This window comes from Ursus americanus, chromosome 29 (assembly GCF_024610735.1).
Source record: "Ursus americanus isolate L20-20 chromosome 29, mUrsAme1.1.p, whole genome shotgun sequence".
In the NCBI taxonomy this organism is placed as follows: Eukaryota; Metazoa; Chordata; class Mammalia; order Carnivora; family Ursidae; genus Ursus; species Ursus americanus.
The window spans coordinates 23,652,505-23,669,657 of record NC_142155.1 but is presented as its reverse complement, the minus strand read 5'-3'; the positions used below and the strand labels follow the sequence as shown (position 1 = coordinate 23,669,657).

The window sequence follows — 17,153 nt, the reverse complement described above, 5'->3', positions numbered from 1 at the left end:
ATCTGAGTTGATTCCACATAGGATAATGCCATTTGCTAAGAACGTGGAGATTTAAGAGACAAATCTCAACCACACGGTGTCTTGTGGATCTTGCTATTGAAGCTACTGTCTTAGGTAATGTGGTTTTGCAACATGGCAGCTTGGACACTGTGCTGCTCTTGCCTGCAAGTGATACGGGTCAGTTTTCCTGTCTCATATAATATGGTGCCACGGGTAGATGGATTATAAGCCCTCAGGTCTACGACTGTGACTTTCAAAAGTGAGTAAAATGTGGTTCCACACATATGGGCATGTCATCCAAAATGAGGACTACCAACCATCCCTCGAGCAGAGATACAATCATGTTAATATTCAGCATCATGGGTCTCCCCGGGGCTCCAGTAAACCGTAAATGAGCCCTAACTCAACTCACAGAGTCGAGAACCGATTCTGCCTGTTTCCAACATTTACGTGACCAGGGGACAAGAGATAAGGTAACTTCCCTGAACCTGTTTCCTTACCTGCAAATCGGAGATAACAATAGTATCATCTCATCAGGTTATTTCTGGGGATAAAGAAGCTAATATGAATAAAGAACTAAGACCAGGTATGCCTCAGTGTCGACTGTCCCTATCCACAATAGAGAGATGACATGAAACTTTCCAAATTCAAAGTTTTGAAGTCACCGAGAGGAAAATGCTATTATTGAAGACAAGAGGGGCATGCCTAAGTGGACCCTTGAAATTCCTGCTTCAAGAAACTCAGTCTTTTTGCTGCTAGCCCCAAAGTGCCAGCAGCATGATTGCTCGGTTCCAGGAATGGGAGGAAGGAGGCAGACCCAGGAGGCAGGTGGGTTTGAGCAGTGGCCAGAACTAACAACAGTGTCCTGGTGGAGAGGCCCTGGGGGGTATGTTTGTGGAGGCAAATTGAAAAGAAGCAAACTTTGATCCAACATAAAGAATGAATGGTTACCTTGGAAAAACCCATCTCTAGATAGCCATGGGCTACATGATTTTGCAATAAGCACAAGCCTCCAAAATCCTAGAGTCTTATTTCATATTTAGAGAGTCTGTGTCTTTTCTTTATGGTTATTTGACATCTTTCAAAGAGACAGTTTGTGAAGGTTCTGTGCACAGACTCTAAAGTCGGAAATACCTGGCTTTGTATCCTGCCTCTGCCACTCTCTTGGCTGTGTGAACTTGGGCAAGTTAATGAACCTCTCTGTGCCAGGGATGATATTAATTATACCCATTTCAATCAGCCGCTGTGAAAATTCAGATAAATAAAGTGTTCCAATATTGACTAGCACTTACCAAAACGAAATTATTATAATTATTATTTCTTTTTTCATCTTCCGGTCCCTGAACCCCTCATTATTTTTATAGATGTCCGGCACCTTTCTGGATTCTCTTTTTTCTTTACCAAGCCTGGGACCCAGCTTGTCACTTTACAGTCATATTTGCCAACACTCTGGATCTTCTGCCAGCATGACCCAAAGTTTGGTTGCTGAAATGGAGCGGGGGCCATAGGAATTAAGCTGCATGTCTGTGTTGTCAAATGGATGTCAACACTTCTGCAAGGAGGTCAAGGCTAAGACCATTCAAGAATGCCAGCTTTGAAGTCATGCACACCTGAGTTCGAATCCTGCCTCTGGTAGTCGACAGTGCACTCGGCCTTCGACAACATGGTCTCTCGTGCCTCCATTTGCTCACCTGTGACATGGGGCTACAGGATCTGCCGGGCTGGACATCTTCCACGTGCCCCGCCAGACGTCACTCTACCCTTTCCGACTCTGCACTGTGCCCCGAAGCTCCCCTGCTCTCTGGCTCCACATGGGAAGCACCCAGAGGTGGGTTCACGCAGCTGCCTCCCGGAGGGCCTGTGGTGGTCAGACTTCTTCAAATGCAGCTTGAATGCCACTGCTGAGCACCAAACACTGGCCCCTGGAGTAAGGCGACTGTGTAGCCTGTAATTTGATGTGGTTCCTGATCTGACACGAGTCTAACTTTAATTTCCTCTTATTCCCCTTGATGGACGCTGATGCTGATGACACCAAATTACTTGCTCACTATTTCCTGACCACGTCCATGTGATTCCCAACCTTATGCCTCGACTTCCGCTGTTCCCTGCTAGGTCCTGACTGCACAGGGCTAATCCCACCTTTTGGTTTGGCCTGGCTCAAGAGCCTCTAGGGCGTTCTTCCCCTCGACTCCCAATCACGGGGATTGTTCTCCAGCAGGAGCTCCTATGTCCTATCCTAGATCACTGTGTGTGTATCTTTCTTCCAGCACTTTATCACTTCTTGCTTTGTATTGCAATTGTGTGTTTTATTTCTCCTGCTGTTTTGAATGTCCCGTGGGGAAATGTCTGTATTTTACTCATCCTGTGCCTCCCATAATTGCTTGCCCACGCAGGCTGCTCAACAGATCCTTCGTGAACAGTGGGTATGGTGCTGCTGGTGGGTGACGTCCATAAGCTGGGTGAACGACTTGAAAAAGCACTTGTGTGGGGTGTTCTCCAGCTACACGAGCAAGCACCGTGTTTCTGTACAGAACTGCTCGTGTCGGTGGGGGAGGGATGAGGAGTAAACTTATCTCTAAGCTCTCTTTTGGATCACTGCTACTTATAGTTCATGACAAAACACTGTCTAAAAAGGCTCGCTGGGGTAACCCTGCATGAATGACGATATTCCAGGACAGATGGCAGGCTCCGGAGGGGGAAGAGTGTAAAGGGAAATTTTCACTCTCTGCCTGCCAACCAGGAAAAATGGAATACATCCTCTATGCTACTGTCTTTTTGATTCCCCTTCTAACATGAGGACACACCATAATGAATTAACATTTATGTCTCAGGGATAAATTCAGCCACAATGTATTGAACTTACACTATGTGTCTCAGCGCAGCCACGTGCCTTGGGGGATACCGGGGACCAGAGGCAGGGTCTCTGCCCCTAATTTCTTGCTCAGCTTTACCGGGGAAGCAAAATCTAAAAACAATACCATCCATAGAGAGGAGGCCTATGGATGGGCTCATTATCTGACAACTCTGACCTAAAGCCATTCATGAGTTGAAAGCATTTTAATACAATTTGAGGTCACATTATGTGAGCCAGATTCTCCGAGTCTGCGTTACTCTCTGGGCAGAAATAAGGTTCCTTTAAGGTAGCCAGGCGTAAAAATAGCTTACTGTGGACTTTGAATTGGAGCTAAACATGTTACCTCTTCTGAAGCAACCTTCACTGGCTACCTGCCTCTCTGGCTCCAGACTGACCCTTTACTTCTGTCCCTCATCTCAGAAACGTCAACAGATGCACTGCTCATGGCCATTTCAGGGAAGTGCCCCGAACAGTCTTGGATCCTGGGGGCAGAGCACGGGGGCACAGGCAGCCTGCTGGGGCTGCTGCTGGCACGAGGAAGGAGCAGGTCGGGTTACGGGATACCCAGCAAGTGGACACATGTCCTCCTTTCCCCTGAGCTTCCATCTAGCTGGTATTTAGAATTCATTTACGTAGCCTATGGCTTGGAAATGAAGAAATGAAATTTCACATTTTTAATGTCACTTCATCTCCTGGAAATTGCTTGATTCTTGCTGTTCTTGTCTGTTTTCCCAGCAACCTACTTCACAGAGTGGTTGGGAAGATGAGCTAAAATGGGTTCAGGTGCTTAGGGGAGTGACGGCACATGGTTGGCATGCAAAAATATTAGGTGTTACATATAAAATTCATCACTTGCTACCTTGTGTCTCAACCTATTCACTCCTTGAGAGCAGAACATATATTTGACTCCTCCTTGATTAACCTAGCAAAGGCATACATAAATTCTCCCCTTCTATTCTTTAATACTTTCTGATGATGTATCCTAAAAAAGTAATTTTTAATGTTAATGGCTATAAATTAGTCCAGTTCCTTTTTCATAGCCACATATTTATTATAAATATCCCCCAATCCAGCACCAACTGGTTCAGGAGAAAAGGACCCTACATCTCTTGACCAGCAGGGCTCGCCTGCTTAGAGCTTCATTGGGAGTGGCTCGGGGAGGGTGTTGGTATCCCCTCATTAGGGAAGGTCTTATCTTTTCTGTCTCTTCTTTTTTTTTTGCCACAGATTAACAGACATCAGCCTTGCAGCTGCTCCAATGACCCTGTCCAAAGGAAAGCCACTCTAAAAATAGAATCAAAGGGAACAAATGGTCTGCCTGACAACCTATTTTGAGGGGCAGGATGGGGAGAGGATTCAAAAAATTAAAGTATGTTATCAAGTAGGATGAGAAACATACAGATTGGAAAAGTTTTAAGGCATGATTTTTACCAAAAAGCTCAATTGGTCAAGTTCATAGCTATGTGCCATCTATAGCGATTAAGTTATATGTGTAAAATTGCCAGTATCAGATACAGGCTAATGTTCTGAAGTTTTACATAATGCTTCCTATATATAACAAAGCCCTTGGTGTCTTAGGAACACAATTTAAAACCTTTTCATAAACCACAGGCTTTTGAAATAGTGTTAAAGGGAAAACCCTAAACGCTCCACCAAAACTATCTATCTATCTATCTATCTATCTATCTATCTATCTATCTATCTATCATCTATCCATCTGCTAGATAGAACTTATAAATGAATTCAGTAAAGTTGCAGGATATAGAATAAATGTACAGAAATCCATTGCATTTCTATACACTAATAATGAAGCAGCAGAAAGTAAAATTAAGAAAGCAATCCCATTTACAATTGCACCAAAAATAGTAAAATACCAGGAATAAACTTAACCAATGAGGTGAAAGACCTATACTCTGAAAACTATAAAACTCTGATGAAAGAAATTGAAGACGACACAAAAAAATGGAAAGACATTCTATGCTCTTGGGTTGGAAGAAGAAATATTGTTAAAATGTCTCTACTACCCAAAGCAATCTACACATTTAATGCAATCCCTATCAAAATACCAATGCATTTTTCTCAGAGCTAGAGCAAACAATCCTAAAATTTGTATGGAACTGGAGAAGATCCCAAATAGCCAAAGCAATCTTGAAAAAGAGAGCAAAACTGGAGCTACCACAATTTCAGACTACAAGTTATACTACAAAGCTGTAGTAATCAAAACCATGTGATACTATCAAAAAATAGTCACATAGATCAATAGAACAGAACAGAGAGCCCAGAAATTAACCCACAGTTATATGACCAATTAAACTTCAACAGAGAAGGAAAGAAAATACAATGAGAAAAAGTCTCTTCAACAAATGGTGTTGGGAAAACAGGACAGCTACATGCAGAAGAATAAAACTGGACCAGTTTCTTACACCATACACAAAAATACATTCAAAATGGAGGAAATACCTAAATTCAAGACCTGAAGCCATAAAAATCTTTAAAAAGTACATAGGGAGTAATTTTTCTGACATTGGCCCTAACAACATCTTCCTAGATGTGTCTCCTGAAGTAAGGGAAACAAAAACAAAAATAAACTATTGGGACTGCTTCAAAATAAAAAGCTTCTGTACAGCAAAGAAAACAATCAATAAAGCTAAAAGGCAATCTCCTGAATGGAAGAAGATATTTGCAAATGACATATCCAATAAAGGGTTAGTATCCAAAATATATAAAGAACTGATACAACTCAACACCCAAAAAACTAATAATTCCATTAAAAAATGGCCAGAAGCCATGAATAGACATTTCTCCAAAGAAGACATCCAGAAGGCCAACAGACATATGAAAAGATACTCTGCATCACTCATCATCAGGGAAATGCAAATCAAAACTACAATGAGATATGACCTCACCCCTGTCAGAATGGCTAAAATCAAAAGCACAAGAAACAATAAGTGTTGGTAAGGATGTGGAGAAAAAGGTATCCTTTTGCACTGTTGGTAGGAGTGCAAACTGGTCTAGCCACTGTGGAAAACAGTACGGAGGTTCCTCAAAAAGTTAAAAATAGAACTGCCCTACAATTCGGTAATCACACTATTGGGTATTTACCCCCCAATTCAAAGTGATACATACACCCCTATGTTTACTGCAGTATTGTTTACAATAGCCAAACTATGGAAGCAGCCCAAGTGTCCATCGATAGATGAATGGATAAAGAAGTGGTGTATATACAATGGAATATTACTCAGCCACAAAAAGGAATGGAATCTTGCCATTTGCAATAACATGGAGGGAGCTAGAGAGTATAAAGGTAAGAGAAATAAGTCAGTTGGAGAATGACAAATATCATATGATTTCACTCATCTGTGGATTTAAGAAACAAAACAAATGAGCAAAGGGAAAAAAAGAGAGAGAGAAACCAAGAAACAGACTCTTAACTTTGGAGAACAAACAGATAGTTACCAGAGGGGAGGTGGGTGAGGGAATCGGTGAAATAGGTGATGGGGATTAAGAGTACACTTGTCATGATGAGCATTGAGAGAAGTATAGAATTGTTGAATCACTGTATGTACACCTGAAACTAATATAACACTGTTAAGTTAACAATGCTGGAATTAAAATAAAAAGCTTAACGAAAACATAAAATAAAATGGTGTCAAGGGCCTTCCAAGTTTTCCAACTCTTCAGAGAACATTTAGCTCTCAGGGACTCTTGGTAATACTATGGTACAAAGTGAGCACTCATCAAACACATGATGTCACACTGGACTTGCTCCATGAACCCACAGCTCAAAGCCTCATCTAGGAGGCCCTCTCGTTTTTGTGGACTTCCAGTTTTCCCTTCTCCCTGGGTAAACTGGAAGTGATCTAAATGAGGGGAAAGCAAATCAAACAGCAGAGTCACATACCTACCATTTGAGTGGACTGATGTTATACACGGAAACCCCTAGAACTGTCTAGAACCATCAACTTTTTTTAGTGTATGTTCTCAGATAGGATTTTTAATAATTACAGATGTAATTATATTGTATATACAGTTATACATTTTGCTTGTTCATCTATTTCATCAGTATTTTCACCCACTTTACATTCATTACATCTTTTTTTTTTTAAGTTTATTTATTTAAGCGATCTCCACACTCAACATGGGGCTCAAACTCATGACCTGGAGACCAGGAGTCACATGCTCCCCTGACTGGGCCAACCAGGCACCTCTCATTATGTCCTATAAATTACTTTGTCACAAAATACACTCAGGCTTAAAAATGTAAATAAATAACATAGAAGTGCATCAAGTGAAAAGTAAAAGCTCCCCTCCCTTCTGTTTCCTAAACCTAAGAGGTACTAGTTCTGTTACAGTCTTCCGGAGCTTTTTATCTGAATGTCTGTCTGTGTCTAAACAAGCATGTTTATGTGTAGATTAATTTTTCTTTACATTTATGGGATCAATCTAAACATCAGGTTTGGCAACTTGCTTTTTTCATTTAGTAATGTATTTTGGGTTGTCAGATTTAGCAAATAAAAATACAGGATGCCCTGTTAAATGTGAGTTTCAGATGAATAAGAATTTTTTTTAGTGTAAATATGTCTCAGATACTGCATGAAACAAACTTATACTAAAAAATGATTCATTGTTGATCTGACATTCAAATTTCACTGGGAGTTCTGTCTTATGTACTACAAACACACTACTATATCTGCACTTTTAGATCTGTTTGTTTAAATTGGCATAGGGTTCCACATGTCTAAATGTGGCCAGACAATCTTGGTTGGTAATAGAAGTAGAATCAGGGGTAATTTTTCTCTTCTTATTTTTCCATATTTGTCATTACCAAATGTTTATCACTGTAAGTGCTTTGTAGGGAGATTAGGTCCTGTGAGCTGGAAGTCCTCTTCATCCACAGGGCACCTTGATTGGTGAGGCCACAGAAGCCTGGGAGTGAGACTATGGAACATTCTATTACTTTGTCTTACAGAGGCAGAAGACCCCCTGGGACACCTAGAAGAAAGGAACTGAGAAGACTAGGCCAGCACCTCAGGAGGCCCCATTCTCTGCTGACTTCCTCAAAATCATCTAAGTCACCCTCTAGTGCCTCGGATTAATGGGGTTGGCAGAATCTTCTTGGTGGGGTGCCCTGAGCCTAGACTAGGACTTTTATAGAGCCTCATGGACTCTGGACTCTTTTCCTCCTTTTTGGGGCAATCACTGATCCTCTACCCCCCACTCCCCACATGTGGTTGACTAGATGCCCTAAGGAGCATGGGGGACATTGTGCCTATGAGGTCTTCTGGGGGCTCTGGGGCTGGGCCCCAGTTCCAGAAGGGAGGCAAGTGGATCACATCTACTATCTTGCTCAGTATTTCTCACATGGAACTGCATGAGATTGGGGAGCCAGTGTGGGGCTGACATGCTGATTCTGAGTGACTCAAATTGTTTATACAGACAAAGCCCTGGCAAAAAATGTTGTCACCTCCACCCCTCAACCTTTGGGGTGGCCCTGGAGAAAACAAGTGAAAGGAAGAAGGGAATGGGAAATTGGAAAAAGGAGAGTGCCAAGTTGATAAAAGCCCTGAGAGAAACCAAGAAACCCAGCTGAGAAGGAATCTGGGGAATGTCTATGGCCAAGTCTCTAAGAATTTTGCATATACTAACTTGTTCAATCCTTACAACCACCCTGGGAGGTAGGAGCTATGACTACCCCAATTTATAAAAGAGGGGGAAGGGAGGAAGGAAGGGAGGGAGGGAGGAAGGAGGAAACTAATTTGAGTTCAGAGAAATGAGGTGACTTACCCAAGATCACACAGCAGCTAGAAAGTGGTAGACATGGCTTTCAGTCAATACAATTGACTCTAGAGTCTATGGTCCAAAACACTTGGCTACACATGACTAATGTGGATTTTTAACCTGTTGACTAGTTCCCATTACCCCCAACTTTCCAGCAAACCCTACTATACTCATGAATGCCTTGTTATGTTTTAAATTTTGCTTTGTTTAGAAACCAGTAAAGAAGCTATTTCTTGTTTAGACCTATAAAGAGGCAGAAATGCCTGGGCAGCAGTGAACATGTGACCATAAGACTTTCTGGAGTCCATACAAATCTTTGGGAAGGTGTCTATACCAGTCAGGACAGTAATGGGAAAGCCAACACCCTCATAGGGTTTAACTAAGAAGCGTTGGGGTGGGGGGCAGAATTAAGGGAACCAGCGAAGGACATGAAGCACCAAGGAGCTGGCAAGAGAGAGAAGCCTTTACACTCCTTGTCCTTACGGGGCAAAGAGAGATAACTGTGTTATCGAGTCTAGAGAGAGCTGGGAACCTCAGAAGGCAGATCGCCTGCCTAGAGCTATGACCATGGAATGAAGAGCCACGGCAACACAGGCAAGGAGCGAGAGAATAAATGTCTCTTCCTCTTTCTCTTTCTGATCTCCGATATCCTGCAGGTGTTTCCACTGGCCACACCCATCAAGAAGCCAAAGGGCAAGGGACCCTGATGAGGCAATCTAAAGGTCAGCCTGTGGAGACACAGAGGAGGCAGAGAAAGATGGTGGAGAGGCAAGTATAAAATAACAGCACGGGAACTGGAAGTTTAACACGCTCTGGGAATGTGTGTGTGTGCGTGTGTGTGTGTGCAGAAAGACACTAGTTCTGGTTTGGGTTCAGGCTCTAAGTTGGGCTTCAGTTGTTCCTAGATTACCCCAAAAGCCCAGATATATCCTAGGGAGACTGAACTCTGTGAAGGCATACACTTGCCTCCCCAGGAGCCTGTGTATACCCTAAGGTGTCTCTGTGACTGGGAACACTTTTGTGCTTGTCTGAGTCAGTGTGCCAATCCCAGGGCTTGGCCAGAACCATCTGGCTTCCCAAGGCCAAAGGCCAGGCATCGCTCACCTCTCTGGTGTCTTGCTGACTCTGGACTAGGCCCACTGTCAGAGGGGCTCATTCTCTTCCGATGCCAGTGATCCTGACGAGAGAGACATTGTAGACTATTTCTGAGTGCAGCGGAAGTGTTCAGGACATTGGATAGCTCATGTTGAGAGATTACTTTATGATTCATTATTTTAAAAATTATACTTGCAATCTTCACATGCTATGGAAGTGACACATGATTCTTATTTGACTGGTGATTTTCGGTGAAATCTTCATTGGAAATAGTGGTAGATTTTACATTTCATTAATCTTAAGACAGAGGACTGTCAGGCAAGGGTAATTATCTTTCAGAATAAATTCCTCCTATATAGGCTTTCATTTACTATCCTGAAAGTCCAACAGGATCTACTTGTTGGACTTGAAGTAATGCCATTTGACACAGGAATTGCTACTTCTTAGAAGAAGGTCAATACTATACTGATCACAGTAAAATGTGACGGCCATCTATGATCGTCTCTCTACTTTGTAAACCTGACAACTGGAATAGGAACAACAGTTAAAGTTTTTAGGAAGCAAACTGTTGTTAAAGTCATAACAACTCCTTTGCAACAATTTATTCTAGCAGAAAATGTCAGCTGCATGTTGGCCATCCCGTCGTCGGAGGCAGAGAGGATTCATATGCTCCTTGAGGATGGAGACACAAGGCTTTGGAAGGATGGGGACAATGTGTTGATGTGGGTTTTGCAGAGTAGGCTTACTCCGGACTCCGGCAGCAGTACTGGGGTACTGTGGCTATGCTGAAGCCTTCTAGCACCTTCTGCTGTTACTTCAACTAATCCACCTGAGTGTTTCATCTGATTCTGATTTTTGCTTCTATTTGATAAGTGGAAAAAAAACACATAATGTGGCTAATGTGATGTTCTTGATTACGTGGTGTAAGGTGATGCTGTGAAACGATCTATGAGATTATCTTTGAAATGTTTTGAAGTGTCATTTCATTCTTACCTTTCTCAGAGGAGCGCTGGCCCTTTAGGCTAGGGGTTTCCTGCTCTTTTTTTTTCTCTTTGGTTTTCAGTGCTCCTTACCATCTTGGCTTTGGCTCTGTGATTATCTCAAGGTCTCTGTCATCCAAACGGTTCTCTGTGAACTGATGCAGCCTCTCAGTGTTTGCTTCCAGGCCCAAAGCCCTCGCAGGGGACGGGGGAGTGTAGACCAGGCTGGAGAAGCTAAGAGGGAGAGGAGAGGGCCATGTTCTGAAATGCCATCCCATTCAAACTGTCCACGTGAAGGATAAATTCCAGCAAGTACACCTTTCCGTGCCTTGCTGAACTTCTAAGATCTGAAGGCAAGCCCAAAGGACAAAAATCTTAAAAATAAAAAACCAGAGGGGCACCTGGGTGGCGCAGTCAGTGAAGCATCCGACTTCTGGTTTTCGTTCAGGTTGTGATCTCAGGGTTGTGGGATTGAGTCCCGTGTCAGGCTCCCCGCTCAGCGCAGAGTCTGCTTGAGACTCTCTCTCCCTCTGCCCCTCCCCCATCTCTAAAATAAATAAATAAATCTTTAAAAAATAAATACACATAATAAAACCAGAAACCATAGAAGCAGGGCTAAACCTGAGACTCTCCCTGCTCCCTATACAGCCAAGACACCTGAAGCTGTCACATTCTCAGTGGAATGAAATGGCAGGCTGGGGGAAAATCTGCCTTACAGCAAAAGGCACCACCAAAATCAGACAGACAGAAAACTGTTGGTGGGAAAAAAAAAATGACAATAATGACTTCTTCTCTAAGGATCTATAACCAGAGGCCTGCCCTTTCCAGGTTCTGGGTTTCCTATCCACACTACCCACGCAGTCAGGGACACCCCAAACCTAGAAATGAAGCGACCCCAAGTTAGTGTTGGTCCTGGTACATACGCACATCCTCTCCAGAGAGAAACACCCCCATCAAGCTCCCACAGGTTATTCCAAATCTGAGCTTATAGTAAAAAACTACCAGATGTTTTAGGAAATATTATACCATGAGTGAGACTGACCAGAATTACACAAACACACACACAAAACAGTTCTAGACCCTGGTAGATTTCAGATATTGGAATTATCAGATATAGAACACAGAATAATTATCCATGAAATACATACTTACAGAGAGGTTATACAGTTTTAGTATCACGTTTTAAAATAACAATTTTCCAAATAAGAAGATAGAACCAAAATCCTGGACAACAATAGTAGGTCAACTGAGAGGCAGTGGTTAGACGTATAAAATTTTAAGATTCCTACATTTTTTGGAAGCAGAATCTGTATTTTATTTTACTCGGAGTCTTTGTTAAATTATATATACAATTTTAAAGGTAACCACTAAAAGAATAAAAGTAGAGTGTATTATGTACAGATAGAGTGAAAAAAAAATAATATGAAACACATCAGGAGAAAAAAAAGAAACAAATGAAAAACATAACAAAGCGACCACCAAAGAAGATGGCAGAAATAAATACAATTTGTCAGTAATCGTAAGAAATGTGTGCAGTAGCCCCCCTTTACCCATGGTTTTGTGTTCTGCGGTTTCAGTCACGCAAAGTCAACTGTGGTCTAGGAGTAGATGTTCCTCCTTCTGACGTATTGTCAGGAGGTCAGTAGTAGCCTAACGCTACATCTCAGTGCCCACGTCATTCACCTCACTTCATCTCCTCACACAGACGTGTTATCCTCGCACATCATCATGAGAAGAAGGGTGAGGGGCTGGCCCCTGGCTGGCTCAGTCAGTGGAGCATGCAACTCTCACACATTGGGTGTAGAGATTACTTAAAAATAAAATCTTACAAGCAAAAAAGAAGAAGGGTGAGTACAGGACAGCAGGATATTTTGAGAGAGAAAGAGAGACCATAATCACCTGACTTTTATTAGAGTGTATAGTTGTATTTATTCTATTTTATTACTATTATTAATCTCTCACTGTGCCTAATTTATAAATTAAAGTTTATCATATGTACGTACAGGAAAAAATAGTCTCTATAGGGTTCAGTACTTTTGCAGTTTCAGCCACCTGGGGGTCTTGGTTGAGGGAGGACTATGGTACCAATTATTTTTTTTGGCCTCAAAAATAATGTTTCTGATTACAAAAGTGCTTTCACTCTCCCTGTGTGTGGCCTTGGAGCAGGTCCCACAGAGGGTGGTACAGGCGCCATGGTGGCTTTCTCTGGTCACTCTGGCAGTCCTTTAAGGACCAAGCATGACCTCAAGATGTCTGGCTGGAGGCAGCCATTAGCCAGCCTCTGATATAGTCCTCTTGGTGGTCGGTTACAATGGCAAATGTTTCTCTATTACAGCATCTTTTAGGACGCTTGTTTCTCACGCTGAGTCTGTATTCAACACTAAAAGGAAATGTGCCTCTGAGGGAAACAAGGAAGGTGGAGCCATGGAACCTTTGTTTCCAAGAAGGAGATTGTCTTGAGGGGTGCAAAGCAACCACCAGACCACCCAAAGGGTGAGAAGGATCCTTCAAAATCTGGGAGCAGATCTCACTCTGGAGCAGATAACAGAAATGAAAGGAAAGCAAATCTTGAAAAAAAGGGAAGGACTTATGTTGGCTATCCAGAACGTCAGAAAAAAGATTTTTAAATGACTTTTTGTCCCTAGTTTGCTGAAGAAAACAGGAGAATGAATTCTCTAAACATTGAGAAAACTATTCTCAGAGCATTTACATGGATTTTAAGACAAAAAAAAAAAGCGCAATGCTTTGCTGATGCTTTTTCCTTTAACTTTGACTTAAGATAATGCTTCTAATAAAATGGATAAACATAGCTTATCGAGGTTGAAAGCAGGAATGAGCAGTACAGCCCATCCCATTTTAACGAACTCTTACTGGTGCCCAGAGATCTCAGCCAGCACTAGGTGTGCCCACAAAGAGCTTGACATGCCTGATGTAGAGCTAGGCTGCCACCAACTGGTGGACCATGTTTGTCTTGCTCTGCTTTCCAAGAAGTACCAACTGACTTTTCTATTTCCAGTGCTTGACCTTTGGGCATTTCTTCTCTTTTGAAATGAAAGCTAAATCTAAAAACACACTGTAAGTATCCCAAACTGGCTTTGCCTGTTGCTATTTTCCACCAAATAAATAGGCATTGGAGCTCACTGGGACCCCACTCTTGACTTCTTGAGAAATGGGTTCAGAGCTGTCCAACATCTGGTTAACCACTGGATTGGTTGAGAGTCTTTCATTTGTAAGGCAAGAGATTCAACTCAAACTTCTTACATTCAAAATCTGAATTTATTTGCTCCTATAACTAGGCAGTCCAGCTGTGGAACTGGTCTCAAAGACCCCGAGGACTCAAGTCACGTGTGGTGTAGGACACAACCGGGAGTCCTAGAGCAAGGTTTGCTTTGTTGTTCCCTTGCGCTCACACTCAGCACCCCCACTGACTCAGAAGTGGCCTTCCACAAGGAAGGATCAGGATTGTTACAGCAGGAAAGCAAAGAGAAAAAAAAATAGTCAGTGTTTATCTCTTTTCAAGTTCTAAACATATTTAAAATTTTCATAACACAAATTTTTGAAAGAGCTTTGGATTTGCAAAACCAGAGACTTTTGAGAGAAGAAAGGCTTATTGAGAATCAAAAACAGCAAAACCCCGAAGGAATCAGGGGATGGGGTCTGTGCCTTAACCAACATATAGGAGAGGAAATAGTTGGCGCTGGGCCTGCAGACCAAATTAGCATTGTCCAGATGTGGAGTTTGAAAGAGGAAGGGATGGAGCATGATCTGGAAGGAGGTTGGTGATCCTATGAGCAGAGGCGTGCAACTGGGGGGACTTTTCCAAGGGGAAATGGGGTCAGTACTGGGTACTGCCCAGGCTTCTGCTCCAGCAGCATTTGAGACTAAGTACCTGGTTTGAATGTTCCACTGAAATGACGAAAATATATATATTTGAAATAATCTTCTCAAAAGCATTGATGACCTGGAAAAAAAGTAAAGTGTATTCAGGACAAAACCTATAATAGGAATATGGAGTGAGAAGAACACAGAAGCTGCTCTTTCCAAACTAGTAAATGTGAGTTTTAAGGTTTAAGGGACTTGCCAGTTACAGAGTACAAGAGAAAAAAAAAAAAGCCCCATAAAATAGGAGATATCAGCCTATAAAGGTGGGTTCTGTAAAGAGTCATACCCCTTCCTATGACCAGCTTCATAATTGATGGGTTCAGTGCAAAATGAAAATGCAGGGTACCTCATTCAAAATTATTAAGAATTTTAAGATAGTAATAGCAGAGCATTAAACCCAGTAAGGGGCTCTTCTGAGCTCACTGCCCTATGCAACCCCTTGTGGCATGAACTACATGGGAGCCCAACTCCCACCATCTCCAGCAGACCACCTTTCTAAACAGCCACAACACAGTCTTCATGTGGGTTTGCAACTGAAATTCGTACTGTCTGGGTCATCCCCAAATACCTCCAGCCAGGAATTTAGTGTAAAGGAGACTTGGGTTGGTAGTGCCCCAAGCTGCTGGACAGAATCCAAGACAAGTCCTATCTGATGGAATCCAACTTCAATCCAAGGGCTAAAATCAATCTCCCTACTTGCAGAACCAAGTAAAAACAGTTCATCATCACAAATCATATACTACACAAGGAAGCAAGCCACCATAAATAAGAACCAACAAAAATAAGAAAATTGTATATATAAAAAAAAAAAAGCCCAGAGGGAACCTGGGTGGCTCAGTCAGTTAAGCTTCTGACTCTTGGTTTCAGCTCAGGTCATGATTTCTAGATCTTGAGATCAAGACCTGTGACAGGCTCCACACTCAGTGGGGAGTCTGCTTGGGATTCTCTCCCTCCGCCCTTCCCCACCATTCATGTGTGCTCTATCTCTCAATCTAAAATAAATAAATAAACTCTTAAAAAAAATAAGAAAATTGTAAAAAAAAAACAAAAAAACAAAAAACCTACAAAGACTTTTCTATTGTTGGCCTTATCAGACACAGAATATTAAAAGGCAATATAATTTTTTTTTTTTAAATTAAGGTCCTCGTGTGACACTCCATTACAGTTTTGCAAGAAGTTACCACTGGAGGAACCTGGGTAAGCAATACGTGGGATTTCCCTGTATTATTCCTCACAACTACAGGAGAATCTGCGAGTATCACAAAATAAAAACTTTAATAAAAATTTCAGGAAAAACTAAATATGAGCAGTGATTAGGATAATTAAAAGGATGAACAAGTAAATTTTTAAAAATAAGTAGAGCATCTAGAATTGAAAAAAGAAAGGGAGGGAGGGAAGGAGGGAGGGAGGAAGGAAGGGTGAACTAGAAGAATGTTCCAAGGAAATTTTGCAGAATCCAGCACAGAGAGAAAAAGAGATGGAAAAACTGACCGAGAGGTTAAGAAACGAGTAGGACAGAGTAGGTGGATCTAACAGGTCGAATTAGAGTTCTCGATGAAGAGGAGAAAGTTAGAATGGGAAAGAGGAAACACTTAAGGAGCTGACAGCTGAGAATTTTCCACAACTGGTGAAGGACACTAATCCACACCACACATGTCATAATAAAAATGTACGGCAAAACAGCCATGATGAAAAGAGGACTACTTCCACAGGAACAAGATCAGGCGACTGACGTTTTGACAATTCTTTTAGAACCTTCCTACACACACTGACAACCTTTCAATAATTTCCCATCAACTTCTGGATAGAGGCCAAAATATTTTTGCATGGTCTACAATGCCATGTGCTGATAGTCTTTAGGAGTCACCGTCCCTTCAGCAATCTGCTCTCCATGGTCTTCTTCCAATTTCTGGTATAACTGCTATATTCCCTCCTCACTGGAAACTTCAGACATGCCGTTGTCTGTATCATTTCCCACTCTCTCCCTCCTTCGCCTTGTTACCTGCTTCTCATCCTGCAGGACTCAGATCAAAGGTGGCTTCCTCAGGAAGTGTAGCACACATTTGTTGAATCTGTGTTTGTTTTTTGTTTGTTGCACAGCCCAACATCTGAGCTCCACTTTGGCCTCAAGGGGAGTCTTATAAATTGTATCCTTTGATGGATAAGGCTTCAAACTTCATATTCAGAATAGCTATTAGAAAGTATTCAGCAAGGCGCCTGGATGGCTCGTCGGTTAAGTGTCTGACTCTTGCTTTTGGCTCAGGTCATGATCTCAGGGTCCAGAGATCGAGCTCCCCCCAACCAGTTGGGCTCCACGCTCAGCAGGGAGTGGGCTTGAGATTCTCTCCCTCTGCCCCTCCCCCAACTCGCTTTCTCTCTCTCTCAAACAAATAAACACATTTTAAAAAAAGTATTCGGCATTTGCAATAGGACTACCAACAAGTGAAACTTATTTTCTGGTGTAGTTTAGTAAATGTCTCCTTACTGAATAGCGAGAGTTCCATACTTTTTTCTTTTAATCAAGAAAACGTATTACTTTTCTTATGTGAAGTACTCTAACTTCA

The 17,153-nt window shown here is 42.1% G+C and overlaps 1 long non-coding RNA gene across 2 annotated transcripts in view; it reads right to left on the bottom strand.

The window, feature by feature from the left end:
* Nucleotides 1–2,666: 2,666 nt before the first annotated feature.
* The window catches only part of LOC148107515 (uncharacterized), a 72,206-nt gene continuing 57,719 nt past the window's right edge, over nucleotides 2,667–17,153 (bottom strand). Inside the window, exons 3-4 of one of the 2 annotated variants that reach the window (XR_015722263.1) lie at nucleotides 10,721–10,941; nucleotides 2,667–9,831 (exon numbers count right to left, since the gene is read on the bottom strand). This is a non-coding gene — a long non-coding RNA (uncharacterized LOC148107515). Of the gene's footprint in view, nucleotides 10,942–17,153 lie in introns of both variants that reach the window. The other variant, XR_015722262.1, reaches the window with a different exon arrangement.